This window comes from Lissotriton helveticus, chromosome 3_1 (assembly GCF_964261635.1).
Source record: "Lissotriton helveticus chromosome 3_1, aLisHel1.1, whole genome shotgun sequence".
Taxonomy (NCBI): domain Eukaryota; kingdom Metazoa; phylum Chordata; class Amphibia; order Caudata; family Salamandridae; genus Lissotriton; species Lissotriton helveticus.
The window spans coordinates 1,944,090,751-1,944,106,356 of record NC_136061.1 but is presented as its reverse complement, the minus strand read 5'-3'; the positions used below and the strand labels follow the sequence as shown (position 1 = coordinate 1,944,106,356).

At 41.0% G+C, this 15,606-nt stretch overlaps 1 protein-coding gene across 5 annotated transcripts in view; it reads left to right on the top strand.

The window, feature by feature from the left end:
• DENND4A (DENN domain containing 4A) overlaps nucleotides 1-15,606 on the top strand; it is a 587,116-nt gene that overhangs the window by 169,401 nt on the left and 402,109 nt on the right. For 3 of the 5 annotated variants that reach the window (XM_078683023.1, XM_078683019.1, XM_078683020.1), the window contains one exon: nucleotides 702-761. The exons of the other annotated variants lie outside the window; for them this stretch is intronic. The gene's annotated coding sequence lies outside the window, so the exon portion shown is untranslated. The remainder of the gene's footprint in view (nucleotides 1-701; nucleotides 762-15,606) is intronic. 5 annotated transcript variants of the gene reach the window in all.

Below are 15,606 nucleotides of genomic sequence, written 5' to 3'. Positions count from 1 at the left end.
TTCATATGTAAATGCTGTGTCTGTAGGCGTTTGGACATTAAACCCACCCTTAGTGGCGTCACTAGTGCTTGTTTATATAGCTTCAGCCCTGAGACATGCATGCGCTATAACAGATGTCACCCTAAAGAAACTCACTGGGCCTCGTTTTATCAGTCTTGGTCAGGTGAATGCCTCAGTCGGCCCTGTCAGGATTTCTACCTGTGATTTCCAGATTATTTTCTTAAAGACAGACACACTAAGATTCTTGGCGTCAGACACACCCATTAACCCCACAACACCCTCAATTTGAGCACTGGGTGCATTTAGCCCTTTATTCGGCCCCTTTCCCTAGGGTTGAACCTCACTGCCATGGACCACCCATTCCTAGCTGCTGAGTCTTCTGTCGAGTGCAGGAGGCAGTTTCTAGAAGGAGCTTTTTTTAACTTCTTGACTGTAGCTTTACATTTCTCCGGTGTTACCTCTCTACTCTGCATCACATTACTCCGCCCCCTCTGGTCCTCTGCTAGTTACAGGCTCCAGCTACCCACTGGATGTCACCGGTGCGGGGGAGGGAACAGCCACTCTTACTGTCCCAGCGCCTCACCAAACCACCATCTTGGACTATGTACCTGTCAGCTGATTCTGTGACCCTGTACCCCACCTTCGAGACAGCGCCTCTGTCCTGACGTCATTCCTGATAACCCATTTCATTTATTTCACAGTTTACCCACTGGGATCCGAAAACATAATTAGGAATAGCTGGAGCTAAGAAACGTCTGAAAGTAAGTTGTCTACAATGCATTTTTATTTCCCATATTTTCTGATTATAATGTATTCCAAACATGTGTGGTGGAATCTGTGCCCATTCCTGTTGGTAAGCTTGTACTGATGTCACACTCACACCTGTACTCTTTAAAACCTACTTTACTCTACCCGATCCGTGGGCAGTTCCGCGCACTGCCTCAAAGTATGACCCACAGAAGCGCCGGGACACCCCGTTGGGGTATCTGTGCGCTATATAAAATGCTCCAAATAAATAAATAAATACATCCTATCCACACTACCCACTAGTGTCTGCCCCCCTCAATCGAGCATTTTCACACTGCCTTCCATGGAAACTTGTCTTAATGCCCCCACGACCACCCTTTACCGTCACCCAACAACGTTAACTTCCTCACATTAACTTGCAGTGCCAACGTGTGACACTGCCCTCTCTTTCTGCCAGATCTGATTTCTGGCAATACCAGACACCAGTGAATAATGGAAGGCGCGTACCACTGCTTCCTGTCTGACCACAGAGCACTGCCTTGTACAGCGCGCTCTGGATCTCCCCAAGACGTCTCCTGGCAAAGCTCTTACAAGATGTCTGCTGCCACACCTTGTAAGTCAGCCTTCATAGGAGGACCGTGACTCTAGGCATGTCCTACTTTTGTGTTCATGCCTGTAAACGTGGTCATGACGGCTGAACCTGGTTCCCTAGTTTATTTATTTATTTCCTAGCAGCCCGCCCCAGCGTTGCCTGGGGCAGAAGGGGGCTGTGGGCTGCATTCTTTGGCCGGGGCAGAAGGGGGCTGGGGGCAGCATGTGGTGGAGCGAGCAGAGGTAGGTGTGATGTACCTCACGACCCCCGCAGCCCCGACCCCCTGCGCTGGCAGATTGCTCCTCCACCCTGCTCCGCTCCGTTCTCGGCCGCCCTCAGCCCTCAGCCGGTCAGCTCTGCTCCGCTCCCCTACGCTCGAAGTGCTGCAGCTGACGGGACTCCTCCTTCTCCTTCTTGCCGTCAGAACACGGACACGTTCACGGACACGGACCACCTCCCGCCCCCCTCCCGCCCCCGCCCCCGCCCCGACATTTTCCATGTTTGTAAATGCCTTACCTGATCCGCTGCTCCTCACATCACCGCCGCTCCATGTCCCGTCATCACGCACGTCGCGGGCAGCGCGTCGCGGCCAGGGCTACGTCGCGGCCGGTGCTTCTTTCAGGGGACTACTTTGTTTTTAAAAGTTAATTTTTTAAATTTACGTTTTTTTTAAATTTTATGTAGCCTATGTCCATCTACACACCCTGACATTTTCAAGGATGTATCGGGTGTGTAGATTGGCGCTGTGGTTCCTGAGTTTACCTGACTCAAAGGTGAGAGTTCTCTCTTTATAATAGTAGTATAGATGTATGCGTTTTTATATAGCGTGGACTTTACCCGAAGGTGTCAGAGCGCTTCACAATAGGAACGTTAAGGATACATGAGGAGAAAATTACAAGTGAACAAATTACAAAAGCAAACGTTAAGTTACATGAGGTAAAAGTGACAATTGTGAGCAAACAAAATACAAGAGGTAGCAAACGGTACATTACAGGAGGAGAAAAAAAGTGACGTGTGCAAGTTACATAGGCATACAAAGTATAAGTAGAGGTATAGTACTGCAATAAATGGCAGACACTCCAGCACAAGAACAAACGTTATGCAGGCAATGGTGGCACTTGTGCAAGTATCTAAAGCAAACAAAATGAAGGAGGTAGCAAACAGTGTGTTACAAGAGAAAAGTGACGTCTGCATGTTACAAAAGAGTACCAGACACAGGTAGAAGGATAATATTTCAATAAATGGCAGACCTCTCAACACCACTCAAACCACAAGAACACACTGGGAAGGCACTTCCATAGTCATGGAAGGTCCTCCTTCAGATAATAGAGAGGGCGATCATTATATTTGGAAGTGTCTTTGAAGGAGGAGAACCTTGAGGTCAATTTTGAAGGCCCGGGAGGAGGTGGTTGTCCGGAGCTGAGGCGGAAGCGAGTTCCAGATTCTCACTGCGTTGCCTGAAAAGGATTGGGCCATCGATCTTTCCTTCTTGAAAGTGGGAGGTTCAAGCAGTAGATTTTCCACATTACGTGATGGTCTAGAGCCTCCAGAGAGTTTCAGTTTATTCGCCAGGTAGCTAGGAGAGGAGGAGTGCAAGGCTTTGTGGGTGATACAGGCAGTCTTGTAGATAGATCTTGCCTCGATGGGAAGCCAGCGGAGGGTGGATAACAAGGGTGTGATGTGGTCGCTTCTTTTAGCCCCATAAATGAAACGAGCTGCTGAATGGAGAACAGATTTAAGGGGGGACAGGTGGGATTTGGGGAGGCCAGTAAGAAGAGAATTACAGTAGTCTAGTCTGGAGAGGACCAGCGATTGGACTAGGGTTTTAAGGTCTTGCTCCGGGAAGAAGCGACGACTTCCCCAAAGAAGGTGCAGTTGGTATGGAGCAGACTTTGCAACAGAATTGATGTGGGAGATTAGATTGAGTTTTTTGTCGAGTATGACACCAAGGGGTTTTGCGCTGTCGACAATGATGGGTTTATTGTTAAGTAGATTCATCTGATCCATCCATGATTGAACCGGGGGAGGAGAAAGTGAGGAGGAGGAATTCAATATTGGAGGGATTCAGAATCAGTTGATGAGTTAACATCCAGTTTTGAATGGAGTCGAGAGTAGAGCTTAGGATAGAGAGATCGTGAGTGGAGGCAACCTTGAGGTAGATTTGAGTGTCGTCTGCATAGAGATGATAGTGGATCCCGGATTTACTTAAGAGATTTCCCAGTGGTTCTAAGTAGAGGTTGAACAATGTGGGTGCCAGTATGGAGCCTTGAGGAACACCTTGACCTACCGCCAAAGGAGATGAAAGATAGTTTGCTATTTTGATAATTTGGGATCTATCAGAGAGGAAGGAAGCAAACCATTTAAGCACAGTGCCCTCCATGCCCATTCTCTGTTGAAGAGTGTTGAGGAGAGTGTTGTGATTGACAGTGTCAAAGGCTGCAGAAAGGTCAAGGAGGATTAGAAGACAAGACCCCCCCCCCGAGTCGAGTATCCGCAGCGTGTCATCAATCACTTGCAGCAAGGCTGTTTCAGTGCTGCAGTTTTGGATGAAGCCTGACTGAAAATTGTCAAGAAGATTATTGTCCTTGATATGACGAGAGAGTTGTTTCGCTACACATCTTTTGTGATCGTCGCAAGAAAGGGTAGGTTAGTGATGGGGCGGAAATTGTTGAGGTCATTCGCATCAGCAGTGGCTTTTTTAAGCAGAGGGGTGACCTGCCCAGTTTTGAAGGAGACAGGAAGGGAACCTTGACAGAGGGAGAGGTTGACCAGAGTGGTCCAATAGGAAAGGGAATTGGTATAGAAGTCAATGGCAATGGCACTAGGGATGGGGTCAAAGTTCGGCAGCTCTGGCCATAGTGCCACATCCTCTCCCCACTGAAGACCATACTGTCTCGTTGAGAGAAACTCGTACTGCCTTCAGCTACAACCCAATTGTGTCCTGTTATAAACACCTGCATGCAAATCAATTCAAATTATGCTCTACACGAGAGTAATATGCTGCCTGAGAAAAAAAAAAACACTCCCAGGGAATGCACGATTAAGTAAGGCATTTGAAATATATGCAGGAACAGCATGGTTACCTTAACGCTTTTACACTCATTATTCAGAAATCAACGTGTTTTTGCCTAAAAAGTCAAGGACATGACTACATGACCCAGAAGGGACCCGTTTCAATGTCCATTTCTTACATTTTTACAAAACAAAAGCATTATGGATTAAAAAGACCATATCCCTCAACACAGAGGTACACATTTTCTAAACTAAAATAAGGAAAACAGCTGATGAAGGATCACATTAAATGTTTTAGACTCCACACATCAACCAGATATTACAGTGTCTCCAGGAATGGTGCACTTCCCCACCCAGGAAAACAAATATGTTCAAAGAAAGATGAGAAAACGAAAGTAGGGTTTTACTGGCAAACTTTGTAAAGAGGCGCTAATGTGTCTGGGAGTGAATAAAACCAACCTGACCACTTTGCGACCACTCTGAATTGCTTTATTTTTTTTTTCTTCATATTTTGAACCCTTTTTTTCTCTCTGTCCCGAGGCTGCACTTTGTAATAGAAAAATGTCAGAAATTGACATTTCCGGAAAAAGTGTTTCTTGTGCTTTTTGTGGATCCTTTTCACAGGGGAAAGCATGAAGGAAAGGAGGGAAAAGAGAGTAAGAGCATTTTCTTGTAGTCACGGTTTTCAGTAAGTGAGAATGAGTGAGACAGAGACAGAAAGAGAGGGAATAAAAGAGAGAGAGGGGGACGGGCCAGCTGCCAGCAGCAGAGCAGAAATGGTCACTGTCCTTGTCTTTTCTGGGCAAGAAGGAAAAGCAAGTCCGTTTTCTTCTCTGCCCACCCTGCCCATCTCCGAACGGCTACTAATGGGCGAGCCTTAGCTATAGGCCGTGGCTATTTCTGCCGTCCTGCAACGCATTTTTAAAATAAAAAAGTAGGGGAAAGGATTCTATAAAATTAATAAATTAGGGGCACGCCGATCCCGTCCACTGCGACCACTGGTTTTGCCATGCAAAGTCATCCATTTTTTGTTTTTACATTTTTTGTTGCCTTGTTGTGAATTTCTTAATGTTTTAACTGTATTGCCCTGAAATGGCAATCATTTCTTGTTTTTAAACTCTTTTTGTTATCTTGTTGGCAATTTCATGTTGTTTTTAATTGTTTTGCCGTGAAATACCAACTATTTCTCATGTTTAATTTCTTTGTTGTCTTTTTAGTAGTTTCTTGTTGTTCTTAATTTCTTCTCCATCTGTTTTTTTACTTTGAGGCGTTTTGCCTAATTAAACATGCCTCTTCTTGAGACATTTGCTCTGTTCTAAATTACTTGCCCTATTGGATGACATTTTCAAGATGCAATAGGAAGCCATCCGCCCCACACACACCGCTATTTGTTGTTCATATTTTCGCCCTCCATCCCTTTCAAGTAAACTGAGGTGCCAAATAAACACACTTCGATCAGTATTTATCCTCTTTTCTTTATTCAATGAACTGAATCATTTTAAAACATAGGTAGTTTAAATACATACAGATTAGCTAAAAAGATCATTTCTATATTGTCTGCACAGGTAAGAAAAGAACAATCAGCCTTATTCATCAACGGGCCGTTTTGCGAGCCCCTAATAGCGATTCATAGCGAATCGCTATTAAGGACTCGCAAAACGGTATTCATGTAGGAATTGCTAAATAAATAGCGATTCCTACACATTCCTTATTTGCGAGTAGCAAATTGCTAATCGCAAATAAGGAATAACTCCCCATTCATTCCTATGGGCCAAAAGGCCCATAGGAATGAATGGGGAGTATTCCTTATTTGCGATTAGCAATTAGCTAATCGCAAATAAGATAGCGATTGAAAGGGTGCCAGGGGTGTCCAAAGGACACCCTGTAGCACCCCTTAAATGCAAATTGAAACAGGTGTTGCGCACACACATGTCCAAAGGACATGTGTGTGTGCAACATGCAACTTAGAAAAATGCTTTTGAAAGCATTTTTCTAAGTTTTTGCTATTTACCGAGAGGTCTGACCTCTCGGTAAATAGCGGCCCAAAATTGCATTTTTGCAATTTTAAAATGCTTCATGAATTGCATTTAAGGAATCTCAAATAGAGATTCCTTAAATTCAATTCTTCGCAAATGTGCGAATTCTTAATTAGCGAATTTTGCATTTGGGATGATGAATCCCAAATGCAAAAATTGCACTCGCAAAAGGCAAGATTCTGAGAATCTTGCCCTTTGCGAGCGCAATTTAGCTTGATGAATCAGGCGGAATGTTTCTTGATATAGGTGCAATTCTATACAGCACACACTGAATCTTGTCTGGGGGGCTCAAGGTCTCTTTTTTGCCCAAGTCAATGTTTCTCATTTTATCAACCTTGAAACATCAAAGGCTTGAGGCCACGCTGCAGAGGTTTGAGCACCGAATGACTCCAAGCTGTCTACGCGTTCTGTTTTAAATTTGATGCACCACACGCTCGTTTGAAAAGATGCCATCTGTAGAATGTTCCAGTATTAAAGCATACCTGATCTTCATCGACACTGGCCCTGGCACTACGTCCCCTATTCTGTATACCAATGCTATCATGGGTAAAAGTGCCTCTGTTTGCTATCCCACGTTTCATTGGCACACCTCTTTTTTTTTTTCTTCAAACAAGTGTTGGCAAAATGTCATGAGGTCTGTCTTTAAAGGAATGTTGTATGGTTATGTGAAGCATTACAAGTAGATAGCATGGGAATTAATTTGTATTATGTGGATGCAAAGAGCTGTAAAATAATTTTGGTGTAGGTTAAAAGGTCAGATGAAAGATGCACTGTCAAGCCGGACCTAAAAATCAATGTAGGTTAACGACTGCCCTCCTCCCATCTGTGCCTCTGCCAGAGAAAAGCATCGTACGTTTTCTAATTATCTAAGGCACTTTTTTCCACAGTATTTCTTTATTGGCATGTCAACTTACATGACAATAACTATAGCTAATACAGCCGAATAGGATCAGCAAAAAGAACAATATAACTGGGTACAGTTTATAAGGCGGTAACATGATGATAAACTCTGAAGATAACACTGAGGCGTTGCACTTCCTTACAGTGAAAACTTACCAAATTAATTTAGACAATCCAAATGGGGAGGGTGGTGCAATGGGGGGGCAACAGTATTTTGAAGGCTATTTTGAGCGGTGCACTAATCACCCAGAGTTTTCGCAGAGGTCTGGTTGTCCCTGGAGAAGGGTGGGCGGCAGTGTGTGGATAACCACAGCACATACCCAACAGGTGATGAGGCATATCTAGGTACTGGGTGTACCTGACGAATGAACAACGGTCCCCGAAAGAGGAGCTTGAGGCGATCTGTTGTCTGCTTTAGCCTCTAGCATGCTTAAGTATCCCTCCCAGTGTATTGGATGTGGGGGTCGTGTAGTAGTATGGTTGTGTTTTGCAAGGGCTTCAATTTTTGCTTATGCTCCTTTTCTCAAGTCAAGAAGCCTGCGCCCTAGGATGACCAATGGAGACTTCTAGGTCACGGAGGCAAAATCAATGAATCTATGCATGTTTTGTGTATGTTTTGTGCACTTACTCAACCCTAGTAAACAGTGCGTTGACCCAAGGGAGCTGCCTCCCTACAATGTCAGATATATGGGGAGACGCGCGAGCGCGCGAATCAAGATGGCTGCCGCCGTTTGAGCTCTGTCGCACATAAAGCCCGTTTTTGCATTAAACGACGATTTTCTGGTCAGGCATAGTGCGCAAATGAGGTCGCTTCATCCATTTTAAGGATTCCTACCTTGGAGGAGTTTCTACAGCGTTTTACGACCTCGAAGTGCTGTTTTTGGATCCTTGGTTCTCACACCCAGCCTTCTCCTCAGGTACTGCTTGCCTTCTGTGACTAGGGGGAGGAGTGTTCAGCAGGAAAGGGCCTGGCTTGGGCCTAGCCACACCCACAGCCCTGTTTAGCTGCTGCACCAGTATATTTGAAGATTATTTCAGTGCTTTTCTTCACTTTTGTGCAGCTTTTTTTATTTCTTTTCCTTTCCATCTCGTGTCTGGGTGTTTTTCCTCCTCAAAATGGATAATAAAAACTCTGCTACTAATAAAAGGAAGCAGCAAGTTTCACCGCCTCCAGTCAAATCAAAGGCTGTGGAATCTTCTGAGCCTTCATTTTCATTGATACTTGAAGAAATTCAAGCTCTTCGAGTTAACTTCATGATACTAAAACCAAAGTGGATGCTTTTACTCCGTTGATGGAAAAAATTCTTCCTATGAAATCTCAACTCTTGGACTTGGAAAATCGCAATAGACAGTATAATCTTCGCATTTTTAATTTGCCTGAAGAAGTTGAGGGTTCGAATTGTCGTCTATATTTGGAAAATTTGATTACTGGCCTCTTGAATATCAAATTTCCAGAAAAATTTGAAGTGGATAAGGCCCATAGAATCCCTTCTCATCGTAATCCTCGTAATGCTAAACCACGTCATCATCATCTTGTTTTGGTACGGAAAGCTGCAAGAGAAATCCCTACAATGTTGGTGAATGGAAATAAAATCTTTATTCATCAGGATTTCGCCAAAGAAACTGTTGCAATTCGTAAGGAGTTCGCTGCCCTTCGTCCACAATTGAGAAGCCTTGGATTTAAATATGGTCTGTTTGATCCATCCCTCATGCGCATCTGGAAAGATAATTTTTCCAAATCCTTTCATCGTCCAGAAGACTTGCAACATTTTCTTGAACATCAAGGTCAACACTCGATGGATACTCATGATCCTCCTCCTTGACTCTCTTTGCGGTTTAAAATGTTTCTACTGACAATTTTTCTGAGTGCATTATGCATTTTGTTTTGGGCTCCAGCGGTTTGGCCATGCTTGTAAAGTGTGTGTGCGTTTCACTTCTCATGTTTGTTTGTTGTTTGTCAGTTTGTTTATGTTCTTTCCTTTCCTTTCCCTTTTCTTATCTCTAGAGCTGCTCACTCTTCTTCTTTATGAAGTCTCTCTTTCACATTTTATGATCTTCAAATCTACTCATATCTTTTATATGTTCTTCTATCTAACATCCTCTTTTTCTCTTTCATTCCTTCATTATGGCTAATGTTAAAGTTATCTCGTTAAATGTCAAAGGTTTGCGTCACCCAATCAAACGTACTAAGATTTTAGATTATTTAGGTCGTTCCAAAGCTGATTTTTGTTTTCTACAAGAAACTCATGTTGACGATAAAATATTGAATTATATGAATAAGAAATGGGTTGATTGTATAGTTTCTTCTCCTGCTCTTGGTGAAAAAAATTGTGTAGCAATATTGATCGCTAAAAAGTCACATTGCCAAATATTGAACAAAATGAATGATATTGAAGGGAGATACTTAATTGTTAAAGTTAAAATTCATGATTCAATTATTACATTAATAAATGTTTATGGCCCTACTCCAGATGAACCTCAATTTTGGTCTAATCTTACTACAGAGGTTCTTAAAGTTGGAAATGTTCCTCTGATTGTAGCAGGTGATTTTAACGTTATATCTGATCCTTTATTGGATAGATTGTTAAACGAAATTTCATACCTCTAAAGTCTATTTTGCTTTTAAACATTTTCTTCAAACTACAAAATTGGCTGATATTTGGCGCCTCCATTTCCCTACAAATAAAAATTTTACTTTCTTTTCTAATCCACACAACTCCCATTCCAGAATTGATTATATTTTAGTTTCCAGAAAACTTATTGCTTCTATTACATCACCCGTGATTGGCAATATTGATATCTCGGGCCATGCCATGGTTTCTTGTATTTTGAATCTCCATACAACTTCCTCTAAACAATCTAGATGGAGAATGAATTCTAGCATTGCTCTTAATGATCGTAATAAACCAAAACTTTTATCTGCTATATCTGATTATTTTCAATTGAATCCTGAAGGGTCTACTTCTTTGATTACTCGTTGGGATGCTTTTAAACATATATAAGAGGGGCTACTATTTCTATTGTGGCTCATGAGAATAAGACTTTTAATGCAAATATTACACGCTTAGAAAAACGAATAGCAAAATATGAAAGACTTTTTATCACCTCCAACGATATAAAATCTAGAGATGTATTACAAAAGTTACGTTATGAGTTCAATACTATTCTTAGTAAAAGAGCTGGTGTCCAACTTTCCAAAGCTAAAGCTAAGTTTACTTTTAATGCGAATAAATCTGGTAGACTTTTAGCAAATTACCTGCGTATTAAAAAAGATAAAACGCAAATCGCCTCCATTCGCAACCCTATGGGTAAAGTGGCCATTTCGCATGCAGATATTGTCAATGAATTCCTAGACTTTTACTCCAAATTATATGATGAACCTGATTTTAATGATGATTCGCTGGTAGAATCCTTCCTATCCTCCTGTAACTTGCCTAAACTTTCCCAAACAGACAAACTTAAATTAGATTTGCCCATTACCTTAGACAAAATTTTGTCTGCCATAAAATCCCTGAAACAAAATAAATCCCCAGGCCCTGATGGTTTACCTGCAGAGTTTTATAAAGAATTTCAATCTCAACTTTCACCCTTTTTACTTCAACTATTTACTTTGTTTAATTCTTCAGGTAGCATATCTGGTTCTTTTTCAGAAGCTTTAATTATTGTTCTTCCTAAACCGGATAAAGACCCCTCCCTGGTTGCTAATACCGTCCTATTTCTTTAATAAATCAAGACTGTAAATTATATGCAAAAATTTTAGCTTTACGTTTATCCCCGATATTAGATTCTATCATTCACTCTGATCAATCAGGGTTCATGAAGAATAGATACTCGGCTAATAACACAAGAACGTTATTACATGCCATTGAACAAGCACAGACATTAACGAGTCCATCAGGTGTTATGGCTTTAGATGCTGAAAAAGCTTTTGATAAACTTCATTGGCATTTTTTATTTCGCACTTTAGTCTCTTTTAATTTTGGTGTTAACTTTATCCGTATGATTTCAGCTCTATATTCTAATCCTACTGCTAGATTATTTATTAATGGCCAAGTTTCCTCTCAATTTTCCCTTTATAGAGGTACACGTCAAGGTTGTCCCCTTTCTCCCCTTTTATTTCTACTAGGTATTGAACCCTTTCTTGCTTCTATCAGACAATGTGATTCTATTGCAGGAATTGAGATCAAAGGTGTTGTGGTTAAAACGTTGGCATATGCTGATGATGTGCTTTTGTTTATTAAGGATCCCATATCTTCATTTCCTTCCTTAATAGACATAATCTCTAATTATTCTTTAGTGTCTGGATATAAATAAAATTCTAATAAAACTGAATTTTTCCCCTTAAATGTGTTTTGTACTCCGGATATGATTCCCATGCATGAAATTATTTGGCAGAAGAAAAAGTTAAAATATTTGGGAACTTTGTTTTCTTCTTCTATCAAATCTACAATGACTCTAAATAGTGATTTTGTTTTAAATTATATTAAAGATAAAACGTCTAAGTGGTCTCCATTACATCTTTCATGGTGGGGACGAATGAATTGCATTAAAATGACTATCGCTCCCAAATTTTTTTACACTTTAACTATGTTACCCATTCAGTTTCCATTACAATTTTATAAAAATATTGATAAACTTCTTTCCAAATTCCTTTGGAATAATAAAGCAAAGCGCATTTCTTATAGCAAACTAAAGATGTCAAAAAATAATGCTGGTTTTGGTATTCCTGACTTTCATTTGTATCATAAAGCGTTTATTATAAAGCAAAGTGCTATTTGGTTTAACCATTCCTCTGTCCATAATCCTCCCACATGGTTTCATATTGAAAAATCTATTGTGTATCCCTTTCCATTATCCTCTTTGTTGACCATGTCAAATAAATCCTCTTGTCTTCATTATTATCTAATCATTAAATCCACTAAACTAATTTTTAATGACCTTGATTCTATTTTTGAACATCCACTGTCTAATACAACCGATATATCACTATGGTATAGTAATGTTATTAAATTGAAGCGTCATGTTAAATTTTGGTCCTCATGGATTAAAGCAGGGATTTTTTATCTTAAGGATATTTACTCTAATAATATGTTTCTCTCTTTCCAGATGTTACAATCTAAATTCAATTTACCTAATTCAGATTTTATTAAATATGAACATTTAACTAATTCTATCTTAGATTCATTCTCCCAAGCTCTTCCCTCTATTCTTCATACTGATTTATTTACTTATATTCAAACTATTTCATCTAATCCTCACTGTTTCTATTTTATATAAAAAACTGTCAAATGATTTGGGTTCAAATATTAATACGATTGCAGAGTTTTGGAACAATAAATTGCTACTTTCATTATCAAATGATTTATGGGAAACTATATGGCTTTCTCATATTTCTGGTTGGTTACCTGTTTCTCTGTTTCAAACTAATTCTTATATTTTGTTTAATTGTTTATGGACACCATTACGTTTATTTAAAGCTAAAATCCTTCAATCTGATTTATGTTGGAATTGCAAATTACATTCTGGTTCATTGCAACATATGCTTTTTACTTGTCCTTTATTGTCTACATTTTGGTCAGCAGTGTGGGACATTGTTAAAGAAATTCTTCATATTTAAGAACATTTATCTTATAAATTGTTAATCTGCAAAGCTGAACTCTTATCACAAGATTTAAATGTACTCGAATGCAAACTCTTTAATTTCCTACTGTCTTCTGCGTTAAAATCAATTACATTTTGTTGGAAAGATGTTTCAAAGTTATCAGTTCATGCATGGTGGTCATGGGTTATTTTTACACGAAGAGGGGCACAATTCTCTTTATCTGGGGTCTGTAAAAATTCTATTTCTTATCAATTATTTTGGACTTATCTCCTTAATTTTAGTACTTGCTTTTTTCTATGTTGGTATGCTTATGTATATATTGTTCTTATATAAGTAGCTCAGTTAATTCTCTATTAACTATATAGTATTATATGTTTCCCTTCCCTTCCCTCTCCCCTTTTTATTAGTTTTCATTGCATATTTCTATCTGCATATTTTGACATGCAATTTTCATGTATTTTTCTGTATGTCTTGCTTATTATACTGAAAACCTCAATAAAATATTTTGAACTAAAAAAAAACCAATGTCAGATAGATGTGACATTAGCACTTCCAAATAGCACATAATTATCAGACAGTGCCATACCATATGAATGAAATCTGCTTTGACGACCTACTTACACCTTGGGCAACTGAATGTTGCCCCTTGGAATATGCGATCTATCCTTTAGGGGAGGTAAGTACGGTGCTAAAATCTAATTGTAAGTATTTGAGGCTTGAGGAAGATCTTTTTTTTTTTTTTTTTTTTTTTTAAAACCTTTATTGTAGCATTCAATATAAATACAAGCATGGGCCTACAACCACAGGGGCCGGCCGCTAAACAAAATTAAGACCCCCTATATCACAGTTCGACACAGCTCATCAGCCGACAACCCTGAGGTCCGGCAGCGATTCAGGATATAGCTTGTATTAGAATGCACAACTGAGTCCCAGGATGAGACTGAGGTTCCATTTTATATTATTTAAGAAAGGATCAGGTGCCATACAATCAAACAGAAGAATACGGGGGACAGGGCAAGAAACAGGATATGCACGTAAGAACCGCTATAATGGAACATTGGCGCCAAAGCATTTGGATTGGTGCAAACGACAATATAATATACATTCAATGTTGAGCGCCAGTTCTCAGGGCCTGCCCACCTGGGAATCAGGATATCATAAAAAGCATAAGCACTAAATACAAGTACACGATAAGAATCCGAATGATTCACAAGCTATACTGATCCTTTAAGGAAGAGAAAGGGAAGGAAGAAAAAGGCCATAGAAATAAAAAAAGGCAAAATAAAAAACCCTTTCCAACCCCCCACCCTGCACCCCTGCAAATGGCTACAGCCGAACCCCACTAGCAGCGTGCCTGTCGCCCCTAATAACTAAAACCCTAAAAGTAGGAAAAAGAGTGGAGGAGGGCTTATCCGTTTGGGCTCCCAGCCACTTTAGTCCCCTCGCCAGAAACAGACACCCCCTATCACTAAAAGACCAACGTATGACAACACTTATAGAACAAGCATTTGCAATGCAATAGGTCTCGCATTTACACGAGTTTGAGCTATTGGCATTGTAAATGACAATGCCTTTTTATTTGTTTTTATTTTTAAAACATAAATAAAAGGCATTGTTATTTGCAATGCAAATAGCTGAAACTCTCACAAAAAGCGACACCTATAGCATTGCAAATGCTTGTTCTTATTTCCCTTCAGTTTTCTTTGTTTTTTAACATGTGATTATGAAATAGTTTTTCTGAAACCTCATTGTAATAATTATATTTTTAGGCAAGGGCCACTGTGGCGAAATGTCAAATGAAAACGGCGATTAGTTCTTGAACGTCCCGGATTTAATTTGCAAGAAAGTCAATAGTTAAGTAAGGATGCTTTTGCACCAAAAAGGGAACTTGGCAATACTACTCCATGCAAACTACTCTGTTTTAAACCAAGGAACACCCAGTTGCCCGTAGCCAGCGCTCGACCAGACGTCTTTTTAATGCCAAGAGAATCCGATCTTCATGTGAATCCCCGCCGGGCCGCCGCGCTGCCTGCGATGACCCGGAAGCGGTTGGGAAGCCGGCCAATCACAGCGCGGCCCCAACCGGAAGTCCCGCCCCATCGCGGCGAGAGGGAGAGAGAGCTGCCCGACTAGCCACGAAGGCTCCGCATTGAGTCCCGGTCCCGAGATGGGGGACCAGGTGAAGAGCGGGCGGGCGCATGGGGAAGGCGGGGCTCTCATGTGGTGAGAGAGCCCCGCAAAGCGCTACCGCCGCCCGAGATGCAGATCCGCCGCCGAGCACCGCCAGAACAGGTGAGTGTGTTGAGTGAGAGGAGGGGTGAGTGGGGGTGGGGTGTACGCGTGTGTCTGTTTGAGTGTGTTTGTGCGTGCGTCTGTCTGTCTGTGTGCGCGTGTGTCTGTTTAAGGGGGGGTGCGTGTGTGTATATGCAGTGTGTGTATGGCTTTCTTTGTGCGCATGCGTGAGTGACGACGTGCGCGCTCACGAGGTACAATCTCGAAGAAAAAGCGCGTGGAAGATTGCTGTCCTCATTCCCCCAGAAGTAACAACATAAGTCGTCTCGCCCTAGACAGCAAAGCTTCGCTTTGCTTTCGTCTAGGCGAGACCTAAAAAATTAGGGGGTATCGTAATACACCGCCCAGCCTTTTAGATCAAACAGTTGCAGGTCGAACACCCATAAAAGCCACTCCAACCCGTCCCGACCTAGTTGATCTAACCT